Source organism: Saimiri boliviensis, chromosome 18 (assembly GCF_048565385.1).
Source record: "Saimiri boliviensis isolate mSaiBol1 chromosome 18, mSaiBol1.pri, whole genome shotgun sequence".
Classification (NCBI taxonomy): Eukaryota; Metazoa; Chordata; class Mammalia; order Primates; family Cebidae; genus Saimiri; species Saimiri boliviensis.
This window is the reverse complement of record NC_133466.1, coordinates 45,681,475-45,697,777: the sequence shown is the minus strand read 5'-3', so window position 1 is coordinate 45,697,777 and position 16,303 is coordinate 45,681,475.

Below are 16,303 nucleotides of genomic sequence, written 5' to 3'. Positions count from 1 at the left end.
GCAAACACCCATATGTTTAACTCTGGAAGTTGAATACACACATTGACAACCATTCTGCTAGATAGCTCCGTTTTGGTTTTAGAGCAAGGTATTTCTCTTTACAGCCTTTTCTGCCATCCACTCTGGAATGTCCAAACGCAGCTTTTAGAAGAAACGTGTTTCTTCCTCGCTGAATCTAAACATAGATGCAACTTCCTAAAAGGAACCAACACACAGCAGATGAGTTCGTAAGAAGAGGGTCTTCTGAGTTTTAAACGCATTCTTACTGCTAACTCTTATATGCGTCTCTAGGGCTTGAAATGACTGTTTCTGCATTCTCCAAAGAAAGGGTTTCTGAACTGCTGCAAACACACTTCAGTTTAACTCTGGCTGTTGAATACACACATTGACAACCATTCTGCTAGATAGCTCCATTTTGGTTTTAGAGCAAGGTATTTCTCTTCACAGCCTGTTCTCCCATCCACTCTGGAATGTCCAAACGCAGCTTTTAGAAGAAACGTGTTTCTACCTCGCTGAATCTAAACATAGATGCAACTTCCTAAAAGGAACCAACACACAGCAGATGAGTTCGTAAGAAACGAGTTTTCTGTGTTTTAAACGCATTCTTACTTCTAACTCTTATAAGCGTCTCTAGGGCGGGAAAAGACTGTTTCTGCATTCTCCAAAGAAAGGGTTTCTGAACTCCTGCAAGCACACATCAGTTTAACTCTGGAAGTTGAATACACACATTGACAACCATTCTGCTAGATAGCTCCGTTTTGGTTTTAGAGCAAGGTATTTCTCTTTACAGCCTGTTCTCCCATCCACTCTGGAATGTCCAAACGCAGCTTTTAGAAGAAACGTGTTTCTTCCTCGCTGAATCTAAACATAGATACAACTTCCTAAAAGGAACCAACACACAGCAGATGAGTTCGTAAGAAGCAGGTTTTCTGGGTTTTAAACGCAGTCTTACTACTAACTCTTATAAGCTTCTCTAGGGCGGGAAAAGACTGTTTCTGCATTCTCCAAAGAAAGGGTTTCTGAACTGCTGCAAACACACATATGTTTAACTTTGGAAGTTGAATACACACATTGACAACCATTCTGCTAGATAGCTCCGTTTTGGTTTTAGAGCAAGGTATTTCTCTTTACAGCCTTTTCTGCCATCCACTCTGGAATGTCCATACGCAGCTTTTAGAAGAAACGTGTTTCTACCTCGCTGAATCTAAACATAGATGCAAGTTCCTAAAAGGAACCAACACACAGCAGATGAGTTCGTAAGAAGAGGGTCTTCTGAGTTTTAAACGCATTCATACTGCTAACTCTTATATGCGTCTCTAGGGCTAGAATTGTCGGTTTCTGCATTCTCCAAAGAGAGGGTTTCTGAACTGCTGCAAACACTCATATGTTTAACTCTGGAAGTTGAATACACACATTAACAACCATTCTGCTAGATAGCTCCGTTTTGGTTTTAGAGCAAGGTATTTCTCTTTACAGCCTGTTCTCCCATCCACTCTGGAATGTCAAAACGCAGCTTGTAGAAGAAACGTGTTTCTACCTCGCTGAATCTAAACATAGATGCAACTTCCTAAAAGGAACCAACACAAAGGAGATGAGATCGTAGGAAAAGGGACTTCTGTGTTTTAAACGCATTCTTACTGCTAACTCTTTTATCCGTCTGTAGGTCGGGACAAGACTGTTTCTGCATTCTCCCAAGAAAGGGTTTCTGAACTGCTGCAAACACAAATCACTTTAACTCTGGAAGTTGAATACACACATTGACAACCATTCTGCTAGATAGCTCCGTTTTGGTTTTAGAGCAAGGTATTTCTCTTTACAGCCTGTTCTCCCATCCACTCTGGAATGTCCAAACGCAGCTTTTAGAAGAAACGTGTTTCTTCCTCGCTGAATCTAAACATAGATACAACTTCCTAAAAGGAACCAACACACAGCAGATGAGTTCGTAAGAAGCGGGTCTTCTGTGTTTTAAAAGCATTCTTACTGCTAACTCTTATATGTGTCTCTAGGGCTAGAATTGTCGGTTTCTGCATTCTCCAAAGAAAGGGTTTCTGAACTGCTGCAAACACACATATGTTTAACTCTGGAAGTTGAATACGCACATTGACAACCATTCTGCTAGATAGCTCCCTTTTGGTTTTAGAGCAAGGTATTTCTCTTTACAGCCTGTTCTCCCATCCACTCTGGAATGTCCAAACGCAGCTTTTAGAAGAAACGTGTTTCTACCTCGCTGAATCTAAACATAGATGCAACTTCCTAAAAGGAAACAACACACAACAGATTAGTTCGTAAGAAGCGGGTCTTCTGTGTTTTAAACGCATTCTTACTGCTAACTCTTATAAGCGTTTCTAGGGCGGGAAAAGACTGTTTCTGCATTCTCCAAAGAAAGGGTTTCTGAACTGCTGCAAACACACATATGTTTAACTCTGGAAGTTGAATACACACATTGACAACCATTCTGCTAGATAGCTCCGTTTTGGTTTTAGAGCAAGGTATTTCTCTTTACAAGCCTGTTCTCCCATCCACTCTGGAATGTCCAAACGCAGCTTTTAGAAGAAACGTGTTTCAACCTCGCTGAATCTAAACATAGATGCAACTTCCTAAAAGGAACCAACACACAGCAGATGATTTCGTAAGAAGCGGGTCTTCTGTGTTTTAAACGCATTCTTACTGCTAACTCTTATATGTGTCTCTAGGGCTAGAATTGACGGTTTCTGCATTTTCCAAAGGAAGGGTTTCTGAACTGCTGCAAACACACATATGTTTAACTCTGGAAGTTGAATACACACATTGACAACCATTCTGCTAGATAGCTCCGTTTTGGTTTTAGAGCAAGGTATTTCTCTTTACAGCCTGTTCTCCCATCCACTCTGGAATGTCCAAACGCAGCTTTTAGAAGAAACGTGTTTCTTCCTCGCTGAATCTAAACATAGATACAACTTCCTAAAAGGAACCAACACACAGCAGATGAGTTCGTAAGAAGCGGGTCTTCTGTGTTTTAAAAGCATTCTTACTGCTAACTCTTATATGTGTCTCTAGGGCTAGAATTGTCGGTTTCTGCATTCTCCAAAGAAAGGGATTCTGAACTGCTGCAAACACACATATGTTTAACTCTGGAAGTTGAATACGCACATTGACAACCATTCTGCTAGATAGCTCCCTTTTGGTTTTAGAGCAAGGTATTTCTCTTTACAGCCTGTTCTCCCATCCACTCTGGAATGTCCAAACGCAGCTTTTAGAAGAAACGTGTTTCTACCTCGCTGAATCTAAACATAGATGCAACTTCCTAAAAGGAAACAACACACAACAGATTAGTTCGTAAGAAGCGGGTCTTCTGTGTTTTAAACGCATTCTTACTGCTAACTCTTATAAGCGTTTCTAGGGCGGGAAAAGACTGTTTCTGCATTCTCCAAAGAAAGGGTTTCTGAACTGCTGCAAACACACATATGTTTAACTCTGGAAGTTGAATACACACATTGACAACCATTCTGCTAGATAGCTCCGTTTTGGTTTTAGAGCAAGGTATTTCTCTTTACAAGCCTGTTCTCCCATCCACTCTGGAATGTCCAAACGCAGCTTTTAGAAGAAACGTGTTTCAACCTCGCTGAATCTAAACATAGATGCAACTTCCTAAAAGGAACCAACACACAGCAGATGATTTCGTAAGAAGCGGGTCTTCTGTGTTTTAAACGCATTCTTACTGCTAACTCTTATATGTGTCTCTAGGGCTAGAATTGACGGTTTCTGCATTTTCCAAAGGAAGGGTTTCTGAACTGCTGCAAACACACATATGTTTAACTCTGGAAGTTGAATACACACATTGACAACCATTCTGCTAGATAGCTCCGTTTTGGTTTTAGAGCAAGGTATTTCTCTTTACAGCCTGTTCTCCCATCCACTCTGGAATGTCCAAACGCAGCTTTTAGAAGAAACGTGTTTCAACCTCGCTGAATCTAAACATAGATGCAACTTCCTAAAAGGAACCAACACACAACAGATGAGTTCGTAAAAAGCGGGTCTTCTGTGTTTTAAACGCATTCTTACTGCTAACTCTTATAAGCGTTTCTAGGGCGGGAAAAGACTGTTTCTGCATTCTCCAAAGAAAGGGTTTCTGAACTGCTGCAAACACACATATGTTTAACTCTGGAAGTTGAATACGCACATTGACAACCATTCTGCTAGATAGCTCCCTTTTGGTTTTAGAGCAAGGTATTTCTCTTTACAGCCTGTTCTCCCATCCACTCTGGAATGTCCAAACGCAGCTTTTAGAAGAAACGTGTTTCTACCTCGCTGAATCTAAACATAGATGCAACTTCCTAAAAGGAACCAACACACAGCAGATGAGTTCGTAAGAAGCGGGTCTTCTGTGTTTTAAACGCATTCATACTGCTAACTCTTATATGCGTCTCTAGGGCCGGAAATGACTGTTTCTGCATTCTCCAAAGAAAGGGTTTCTGAACTGCTGCAAACACACATCAGTTTAACTCTGGAAGTTGAATACACACATTGACTACCATTCTGCTAGATAGCTCCGCTTTTGTTTTAGAGCAAGGTATTTCTCTTTACAGCCTGTGCTCCCATCCACTCTGAAATGTCCAAACGCAGCTTTCAGAAGAAACGTGTTTCTACCTCGCTGAATCTAAACATAGATGCAACTTCCTAAAAGGAACCAACACACAGCAGATGAGTTCGTAAGAAGCGGGTCTTCTGTGTTTTAAACGCATTCTTACTGCTAACTCTTATATGCGTCTCTAGGGCCTGAAATGACTGTTTCTGCATTCTCCAACGAAAGGGTTTCTGAACTGCTGCAAACACACATCAGTTTAACTCTGGAAGTTGAATACACACATTGACAACCATTCTGCTAGATAGCTCCGTTTTGGTTTTAGAGCAAGGTATTTCTCTTTGTAGCCTTTTCTCCCATCCACTCTGGAATGGCCAAACGCAGCTTTTAGAAGAAACGTGTTTCTACATCGCTGAATCTAAACATAAATGCAACTTCCTAAAAGGAACAAACACACAGCAGATGAGTTCGTAAGAAGCGGGTCTTCTGTGTTGTAAACGCATTCTTACTGCTAACTCTTTTAAGCGTCTCTAGGGAGGGAAAAGACTGTTTCTGCATTCTGCAAAGAAAGGGTTTCTGAGCTGCTGCAAACACACATCAGTTTAACTCTGGAAGTTGAATACACACATTGACAACCATTCTGCTAGATAGCTCCGTTTTGGTTTTAGAGCAAGGTATTTCTCTTTACAGCCTGTTCTCCCATCCACTCTGGAATGTCCAAACGCAACTTTTAGAAGAAACGTGTACGTACCTCACTGAATCTAAACATAGATGCAACTTCCTAAAAGGAACCAACACACAGCAGATGAGTTCGTAAGAAGTGGGTCTTCTGTGGTTTAAACGAATTCTTACTGCTAACTCTTATATGCGTCAATAGGGCTGGAAATGACTGTTTGTGAATTCTCCAAAGAAAGGGTTTCTGAACTGCTGCAAAAACACATCAGTTTAACTCTGGAAGTTGAATAAACACATTGACAACCATTCTGCTAGATAGCTCCGTTTTGGTTTTAGAGCAAGGTATTCCTCTTTACAGCCTCTTCTCCCATCCACTCTGGAATGTCCAATCGCAGCTTTTAGAAGAAACGTGTTTCTACCTCGCTGAATCTAAATATAGATGCAACTTCCTAAAAGGAACCAACACACAGCAAATGAGTTCGTAAGATGCGGGTCTTCTGTGTTTTAAATGCTTTCTTACAGCTAACTCTTATATCCGTCTCTAGTGCTGGAAATGACTGTTTCTGCATTCTCCAAAGAAAGGGTTTCCGAACTGCTGCAAACACACATCAGTTTAACACTGGAAGTTGAATACACACATTGACAACCATTCTGCTAGATAGCTCCGCTTTGGTTTTAGAGCAAGGTATTTCTCTTTACAGCCTGTTCTAACATCCACTCTGGAATGTCCAATCGCAGCTTTTAGAAGAAACGTCTTTCTACCTCGCTGAATCTAAATATAGATGCAACTTCCTAAAAGGAACCAACACACAGCAGATGAGTTCGTAAGATGCGGGTCTTCTGTGTTTTAAATGCTTTCTTACAGCTAACTCTTATATGCGTCTCTAGTGCTGGAAATGACTGTTTCTGCATTCTCCAAAGAAAGGGTTTCCGAACTGCTGCAAACACACATCAGTTTAACACTGGAAGTTGAATACACACATTGACAACCATTCTGCTAGATAGCTCCGTTTTGGTTTTAGAGCAAGGTATTTCTCTTTACAGCCTGTTATCCCATCCACTCTGGAATGTCCAATCGCAACTTTTAGAAGAAACGTATTTCTACCTCGCTGAATCTAAATATAGATGCAACTTCCTAAAAGGAACCAACACACAGCAGATGAGTTCGTAAGAAGCGGGTCTTCTGTGTTTTAAACGCATTCTTACTGCTAACTCTTATACGCGTCTCTAGGGCGGAAAAAGGCTGTTTCTGCATTCTCCAAAGAAAGGGTTTCTGAACTGCTGCAAACACACATCAGTTTATCTTTGGAAGTTGAATACACACATTGAGAACCATTCTGCTCGATATCTCCGTTCTGGTTTTAGAGCAAGGTATTTCTCTTTGCAGCCTGTTCTCCCATCCACTCTGGAATGTCCAAACGCAGCTTTTAGAAGAAACGTGTTTCTACATCGCTGAATCTAAACATAGATGCAACTTCCTAAAAGGAACTAACACATAGCAGATGAGTTCTTAAGAAGCGGGTCTTCTGTGTTTTAAACGCATTCTTACTGCTAAAGCTTATATGCATCTCCAGGGCTATTAATGAATGTTTCTGCATTCTCCAAAGAAAGGGTTTCTGAACTGCTGCAAACACACATCAGTTTAACTCTGGAAGTTGAATACTCACATTGACAACCATTCTGCTAGATAGCTCCGTTTTGGTTTTAGAGCAAGGTATTTCTCTTTACAGCCTGTTCTCCCATCCACTCTGGGATGTCCAAACGCAACTTTTAGATGAAACGTGTTTGTACCTCACTGAATCTAAACATAGATGAAACTTCCTAAAAGGAACCAACACACAGCAGATGAGTTCGTAAGAAGCGGGTCTTCTGTGTTGTAAACGCATTCTTACTGCTAACTCTTATAAGCGTCTCTAGGGCGGGAAAAGACTGTTTCTGCATTCTGCAAAGAAAGGGTTTCTGAGCTGCTGCAAACACACATCAGTTTAACTCTGGAAGTTGAATACACACATTGACAACCATTCTGCTAGATAGCTCCGTTTTGGTTTTAGAGCAAGGTATTTCTCTTTACAGCCTGTTCTCCTATCCACTCTGGAATGTCCAAACGCAGCTTTTAGAAGAAACGTGTTTCTACCTCGCTGAATCTAAACATAGATGCAACTTCCTAAGAGGAACCAACACACAGCAGCTGAGTTTGTAAGAAGCGGGTCTTCTGTGTTTTAAACGCTTTCTTACATATAACTCTTATATGCGTCTCTAGGGCGGGAAATGACGGTTTCTGCATTATCCGAAGAAAGGGTTTCCGAGCTGCTGCAAACACACATCAGTTTAACTCTGGAAGTTGAATACACACATTGACAACCATTCTGATAGATAGCTCCGTTTTGGTTTTAGAGCAAGGTATTTCTCTTTACATCCTGTTCTCCCATCCACTCTGGAATGTCCGAACGCAGCTTTTAGAGGAAACGTGTTTCTACGTCGCTGAATCTAAACATAGATGCAACTTCCTAAAAGGAACCAACACACAGCAGATGAGTTCGTAAGAAGCGGGTCTTCTGTGTTTTAAACGCATTCATACTGCTAACTCTTATATGCGTCTCTAGGGCCGGAAATGACTGTTTCTGCATTCTCCAAAGAAAGGGTTTCTGAACTGCTGCAAACACACATCAGTTTAACTCTGGAAGTTGAATACACACATTGACAACCATTCTGCTAGATAGCTCCGCTTTGGTTTTAGAGCAAGGTATTTCTCTTTACAGCCTGTGCTCCCATCCACTCTGGAATGTCCAAACGCAACTTTTAGAAGAAACGTGTTTGTACCTCACTGAATCTAAACATAGATTCAACTTCCTAAAAGGAAAAAACACACAGCAGATGAGTTCGTAAGAAGTGGGTCTTCTGTGGTTTAAACGAATTCTTACTGCTAACTCTTATATGCGTCAATAGGGCTGGAAATGACTGTTTGTGAATTTTCCAAAGAAAGGGTTTCTGAACTGCTGCAAACACACAACAGTTTAACTCTGGAAGTTGAATAAACACATTGACAACCATTCTGCTAGATAGCTCCGTTTTGGTTTTAGAGCAAGGTATTCCTCTTTACAGCCTCTTCTCCCATCCACTCTGGAATGTCCAATCGCAGCTTTTAGAAGAAACGTGTTTTTACCTCGCTGAATCTAAATATAGATTCAACTTCCTAAAAGGAACCAACACACAGCAGATGAGTTCGTAAGATGCGGGTCTTCTGTGTTTTAAATGCTTTCTTACAGCTAACTCTTATAGGCGTCTCTAGTGCTGGAAATGACTGTTTCTGCATTCTCCAAAGAAAGGGTTTCCGAACTGCTGCAAACACACATCAGTTTAACACTGGAAGTTGAATACACACATTGACCAACATTCTGCTAGATAGCTCCGCTTTGGTTTTAGAGCAAGGTATTTCTCTTTACAGCCTGTTTTCCCATACACTGTGGAATGTCCAAACACAGCTTTTAGAAGAAACGTGTTTCTACCTCACTGAATCAAAACATAGATGCAACTTCCTAAAAGGAACCAACACACAGCAGATGAGTTCGTAAGAAGCGGGTCTTCTGTGTTTTAAACGCATTCTTACTGCTAACTCTTATATGCGTCTCTAGGGCCGGAAATGACTGTTTCTGCATTCTCCGAAGAAAGCGTTTCTGAACTGCTGCAAACACACATCAGTTTAACTCTGGAAGTTGAATACACACATTGACAACCATTCTGCTCGATAGCTCCGTTTTGGTTTTAGAGCAAGGTATTTCTCTTTACAGCCTTTTCTCCCATCCATTCTGGAATGTCCAAACGAAGCTTTTGGAAGAAACGTGTTTGTACCTCGCTGAATCTAAACATAGATGCAACTTCCTAAAATGAACCAACACACAGCAGATGAGTTCGTTAGAAGCGGGTCTTCTGTGTTTTAAATGCATTCTTACTGCTAACTCTGATATGCGTCTCTAAGGCGGGAAAAGACTGTTTCTGCATTCTCCAAAGAAAGGGATTCGGAGCTGCTGCAAACACACATCAGTTTAACTCTGGAAATTGAATACACACATTGACAACCATTCTGCTAGATAGCTCCGTTTTGGTTTTAGAGCAAGGTATTTCTCTTTACAGCCTGTTCTCCCATCCACTCTGGAATGTCCAAATGCAGCTTTTAGAAGCAACGTGTTTGTACCTCGCTGAATCTAAACGTAGATGCAACTTCCTAAAAGGAACCAACACACAGCAGATGAGTTCGTAAGAAGCGGGTCTTCTGTGTTTTAAACGCATTCTTACTGCTAACTCTTATATGAGTCTCTAGGGCGGAAAAAGGCTGTTTCTGCATTCTCCAAAGAAAGGGTTTCTGAACTGCTGCAAACACACATCAGTTTATCTCTGGAAGTTGAATACACACATTGACAACCATTCTACTAGATAGCTCCATTCTGGTTTTAGAGCAAGGTATTTCTCTTTGCAGACTGTTCTCCCATCCACTCTGGAATGTCCAAACGCAGCTTTTAGAAGAAACGTTTTTCTACATCGCTGAATCTAAACATAGATGCAACTTCCTAAAAGGAACCAACACATAGCAGATGAGTTCTTAAGAAGCGGGTCTTCTGTGTTTTAAACGCATTCTTACTGCTAAAGCTTATTTGCGTCTCCAGGGCTAGAAATGAATGTTTCTGCATTCTCCAAAGAAAGGGTTTCTGAACTGCTGCAAACACACATCAGTTTAACTCTGGAAATTGAATACTCACATTGACAACCATTCTGCGAGATAGCTCCGTTTTGGTTTTAGAGCAAGGTATTTCTCTTTACAGCCTGTTCTCCCATCCACTCTGGAATGTCCAAACGCAACTTTTAGATTAAACGTGTTTGTACCTCACTGAATCTAAACATAGATGCAAATTCCTAAGAGGAACCAACACACAGCAGATGAGTTCGTAAGAAGTGGGTTTTCTGTGTTTTAAACGAATTCTTACTGCTAACTCTTATATGCGTCAATAGGGCTGGAAATGACTGTTTCTGAATTCTCCAAAGAAAGGGTTTCTGAACTGCTGCAAACACACATCAGTTTAACTCTGGAAGTTGAATAAACACATTGACAACCATTCTGCTAGATAGCTCCGTTTTGGTTTTAGAGCAAGGTATTCCTCTTTACAGCCTCTTCTGCCATCCACTCTGGAATGTCCAAACGCAGCTTTTAGAAGAAACGTGTTTCTACTTCGCTGAATGTAAACATAGATGCAACTTCCTAAAAGGAACCAACACACAGCAGATGAGTTCTTAAGAAGCGGGTCTTCTGTGTTTTAAACGCATTCTTACTGCTAACTCTTATATGCGTCTCTAGGGCCGGAAATGACTGTTTCTGCATTCTCCAAAGAAAGGGTTTCTGACCTGCTGCAAACACACATCACGTTAACTCTGGAAGTTGAATACACACATTGACAACCATTCTGCTCGATAGCTCCGCTTTGGTTTTAGAGCAAGGTATTTCTCTTTACAGCCTGTGCTCCCATCCACTCTGGAATGTCCAAACGCAGCTTTTAGAAGAAACGTGTTTCTACCTCGCTGAATCTAAACATAGATGCAACTTCCTAAAAGGAACCAACACACAGCAGATGAGTTCGTAAGAAGCGGGTCTTTTGTGTTTTAAACACATTCTTACTGCTAACCCTTATATGCGTCTCTAGGTCCGGAAATGACTGTTTCTGCATTCTTCAAAGAAAGGGTTTCTGAACTGCTGCAAACACATATCAGTTTAACTCTGGAAGTTGAATACACACATTGACAACCATTCTTCTCGATAGCTCCGTTTTGGTTTTAGAGCAAGGTATTTCTCTTTACAGCCTTTTCTCCAATCCACTCTGGAATGTCCAAACACAGCTTTTAGAAGAAACGTGTTTCTACCTCGCTGAATCTAAACATAGATGCAACTTCCTAAAAGGAACCAACACACAGCAGATGAGTTCGTAAGAAGCGGGTCTTCTGTGTTTTAACCGCATTCTTACTGCTAACTCTTATATGCGTCTCTAGGGCTAGAAATGACTGTTTCTGCATTCTCAAAAGAAAGGGTTTCTGAACTGCTGCAAACACACATCAGTTTAACTCTGGAAGTTGAATACACACATTGACAACCATTCTGCTAGATAGCTCTGTTCTGGTTTTAGAGCAATGTATTTATCTTTACAGCCTTTTCTCCCATCCACTCTGGAATGTCCAAACGCAGCTTTTAGAAGAAACGTGTTTCTACCTCGCTGAATCTAAACATAGATGCAGCTTCCTAAAAGGAACCAACAAACAGCAGATGAGTTCGTAAGAAGCGGGTCTTCTGTGTTTTAAACGCATTCTTACTGCTAACTCTTATATGCCTCTCTAGGGCTAGAAATGACTGTTTCTGCATTCTCCAAAGAAAGGGTTTCTGAACTGCTGAAAATACACATCTGTTTACCTCTGGAAGTTGAATACACACATTGACAAACATTCTGCTAGATAGCTCCCTTTTGGTTTTAGAGCAAGGTATTTCTCTTTACAGCCTGTTCTCCCATCCACTCAGGAACGTCCAAACGCAGCTTTTAGAAGAAACGTGTTTCTACCTCGCTGAATCTAAACATAGATGCAACTTCCTAAAAGGAACCAACACACAGCAGATGAGTTCGTAAGAAGCGAGTCTTCTGTGTTTTAAACGTTTTCTTACAGCTAATTCTTATATGCATCTCTAGGTCTTTAAATGACTGTTTCTGCATTCTCCAAAGAAAGGGTTTCCGAACTGCTGCAAACACACATCAGTTTAACTCTGGAAGTTGAATACACACATTGACAACCATTCTGCTAGATAGCTCCGTTTTGGTTTTAGAGCAAGGTATTTCTCTTTACAGCCTGTTCTCCCATCCACTCTGGAATGTCCAAACGCAGCTTTTAGAAGAAACGTTTTTCTTCCTCGCTGAATCTAAACATAGATGCAACTTCCTAAAAGGAACCAACACACAGCAGATGAGTTCGTAAGAAGAGGGTCTTCTGAGTTTTAAACGCATTCTTACTGCTAACTCTTATATGCGTCTCTAGGGCTTGAAATGACTGTTTCTGCATTCTCCAAAGAAAGGGTTTCTGAACTGCTGCAAACACACTTCAGTTTAACTCTGGCTGTTGAATACACACATTGACAACCATTCTGCTAGATAGCTCCATTTTGGTTTTAGAGCAAGGTATTTCTCTTCACAGCCTGTTCTCCCATCCACTCTGGAATGTCCAAACGCAGCTTTTAGAAGAAACGTGTTTCTACCTCGCTGAATCTAAACATAGATGCAACTTCCTAAAAGGAACCAACACAGCAGATGAGTTCGTAAGAAACGAGTTTTCTGTGTTTTAAACGCATTCTTACTTCTAACTCTTATAAGCGTCTCTAGGGCGGGAAAAGACTGTTTCTGCATTCTCCAAAGAAAGGGTTTCTGAACTCCTGCAAGCACACATCAGTTTAACTCTGGAAGTTGAATACACACATTGACAACCATTCTGCTAGATAGCTCCGTTTTGGTTTTAGAGCAAGGTATTTCTCTTTACAGCCTGTTCTCCCATCCACTCTGGAATGTCCAAACGCAGCTTTTAGAAGAAACGTGTTTCTTCCTCGCTGAATCTAAACATAGATACAACTTCCTAAAAGGAACCAACACACAGCAGATGAGTTCGTAAGAAGCGGGTCTTCTGTGTTTTAAACGCATTCTTACTGCTAACTCTTATAAGCGTCTCTAGGGCGGGAAAAGACAGTTTCTGCATTCTCCAAAGAAAGGGTTTCTGAACTGCTGCAAACACACATCAGTTTAACTCTGGAAGTTGAATACACACAGTGACAACCATTCTGCTAGATAGCTCCCTTTTGGTTTTAGAGGAAGGTATTTCTCTTTACAGCCTGTTCTCCCATCCACTCTGGAATGTCCCAACGCAGCTTTTAGAAGAAACGTGTTTCTACCTCGCTTAATCTAAACATAGATGCAACTTCCTAAAAGTAACCAACACACAGCAGATGAGTTCGTAAGAAACAGGTTTTCTGGGTTTTAAACGCAGTCTTAATACTAACTCTTATAAGCTTCTCTAGGGCGGGAAAAGACTGTTTCTGCATTCTCCAAAGAAAGGGTTTCTGAACTGCTGCAAACACACATATGTTTAACTTTGGAAGTTGAATACACACATTGACAACCATTCTACTAGATAGCTCCGTTTTGGTTTTAGAGCAAGGTATTTCTCTTTACAGCCTTTTCTGCCATCCACTCTGGAATGTCCATACGCAGCTTTTAGAAGAAACGTGTTTCTTCCTCGCTGAATCTAAACATAGATACAACTTCCTAAAAGGAACCAACACACAGCAGATGAGTTCGTAAGAAGCGGGTCTTCTGTGTTTTAAAAGCATTCTTACTGCTAACTCTTATATGTGTCTCTAGGGCTAGAATTGTCGGTTTCTGCATTCTCCAGAGAAAGGGTTTCTGAACTGCTGCAAACACACATATGTTTAACTCTGGAAGTTGAATACGCACATTGACAACCATTCTGCTAGATAGCTCCCTTTTGGTTTTAGAGCAAGGTATTTCTCTTTACAGCCTGTTCTCCCATCCACTCTGGAATGTCCAAACGCAGCTTTTAGAAGAAACGTGTTTCTACCTCGCTGAATCTAAACATAGATGCAACTTCCTAAAAGGAAACAACACACAACAGATTAGTTCGTAAGAAGCGGGTCTTCTGTGTTTTAAACGCATTCTTACTGCTAACTCTTATAAGCGTCTCTAGGGCGGGAAAAGACTGTTTCTGCATTCTCCAAAGAAAGGGTTTCTGAACTCCTGCAACCACACATCAGTTTAACTCTGGAAGTTGAATACACACATTGACAACCATTCTGCTAGATAGCTCCGTTTTGGTTTTAGAGCAAGGTATTTCTCTTTACAGCCTGTTCTCCCATCCACTCTGGAATGTCCAAACGCAGCTTTTAGAAGAAACGTGTTTCTTCCTCGCTGAATCTAAACATAGATACAACTTCCTAAAAGGAACCAACACACAGCAGATGAGTTCGTAAGAAGCGGGTCTTCTGTGTTTTAAAAGCATTCTTACTGCTAACTCTTATATGTGTCTCTAGGGCTAGAATTGTCGGTTTCTGCATTCTCCAAAGAAAGGGTTTCTGAACTGCTGCAAACACACATATGTTTAACTCTGGAAGTTGAATACGCACATTGACAACCATTCTGCTAGATAGCTCCCTTTTGGTTTTAGAGCAAGGTATTTCTCTTTACAGCCTGTTCTCCCATCCACTCTGGAATGTCCAAACGCAGCTTTTAGAAGAAACGTGTTTCTACCTCGCTGAATCTAAACATAGATGAAACTTCCTAAAAGGAAACAACACACAACAGATTAGTTCGTAAGAAGCCGGTCTTCTGTGTTTTAAACGCATTCTTACTGCTAACTCTTATATGCGTCTCTAGGGCTTGAAATGACTGTTTATGCATTCTCCAAAGAAAGGGTTTCTGAACTGCTGCAAACACACTTCAGTTTAACTCTGGCTGTTGAATACACACATTGACAACCATTCTGCTAGATAGCTCCGTTTTTGTTTTAGAGCAAGGTATTTCTCTTTAGAGCCTGTTCTCCCATCCACTCTGGAATGTCCAAACGCAGCTTTTAGCAGAAACGTGTTTCTACCTCGCTGAATCTAAACATAGATGCAACTTCCTAAAAGGAACCAACACACAACAGATGAGTTCGTAAAAAGCGGGTCTTCTGTGTTTTAAACGCATTCTTACTGCTAACTCTTATAAGCGTTTCTAGGGCGGGAAAAGACTGTTTCTGCATTCTCCAAAGAAAGGGTTTCTGAACTGCTGCAAACACCCATATGTTTAACTCTGGAAGTTGAATACACACATTGACAACCATTCTGCTAGATAGCTCCGTTTTGGTTTTAGAGCAAGGTATTTCTCTTTACAGCCTTTTCTGCCATCCACTCTGGAATGTCCAAACGCAGCTTTTAGAAGAAACGTGTTTCTTCCTCGCTGAATCTAAACATAGATGCAACTTCCTAAAAGGAACCAACACACAGCAGATGAGTTCGTAAGAAGAGGGTCTTCTGAGTTTTAAACGCATTCTTACTGCTAACTCTTATATGCGTCTCTAGGGCTTGAAATGACTGTTTCTGCATTCTCCAAAGAAAGTGTTTCTGAACTGCTGCAAACACACTTCAGTTTAACTCTGGCTGTTGAATACACACATTGACAACCATTCTGCTAGATAGCTCCATTTTGGTTTTAGAGCAAGGTATTTCTCTTCACAGCCTGTTCTCCCATCCACTCTGGAATGTCCAAACGCAGCTTTTAGAAGAAACGTGTTTCTACCTCGCTGAATCTAAACATAGATGCAACTTCCTAAAAGGAACCAACACACAGCAGATGAGTTCGTAAGAAACCAGTTTTCTGTGTTTTAAACGCATTCTTACTTCTAACTCTTATAAGCGTCTCTAGGGCGGGAAAAGACTGTTTCTGCATTCTCCAAAGAAAGGGTTTCTGAACTCCTGCAAGCACACATCAGTTTAACTCTGGAAGTTGAATACACACATTGACAACCATTCTGCTAGATAGCTCCGTTTTGGTTTTAGAGCAAGGTATTTCTCTTTACAGCCTGTTCTCCCATCCACTCTGGAATGTCCAAACGCAGCTTTTAGAAGAAACGTGTTTCTTCCTCGCTGAATCTAAACATAGATACAACTTCCTAAAAGGAACCAACACACAGCAGATGAGTTCGTAAGAAGCAGGTTTTCTGGGTTTTAAACGCAGTCTTACTACTAACTCTTACAAGCTTCTCTAGGGCGGGAAAAGACTGTTTCTGCATTCTCCAAAGAAAGGGTTTCTGAACTGCTGCAAACACACATATGTTTAACTTTGGAAGTTGAATACACACATTGACAACCATTCTGCTAGATAGCTCCGTTTTGGTTTTAGAGCAAGGTATTTCTCTTTACAGCCTTTTCTGCCATCCACTCTGGAATGTCCATACGCAGCTTTTAGAAGAAACGTGTTTCTACCTCGCTGAATCTAAACA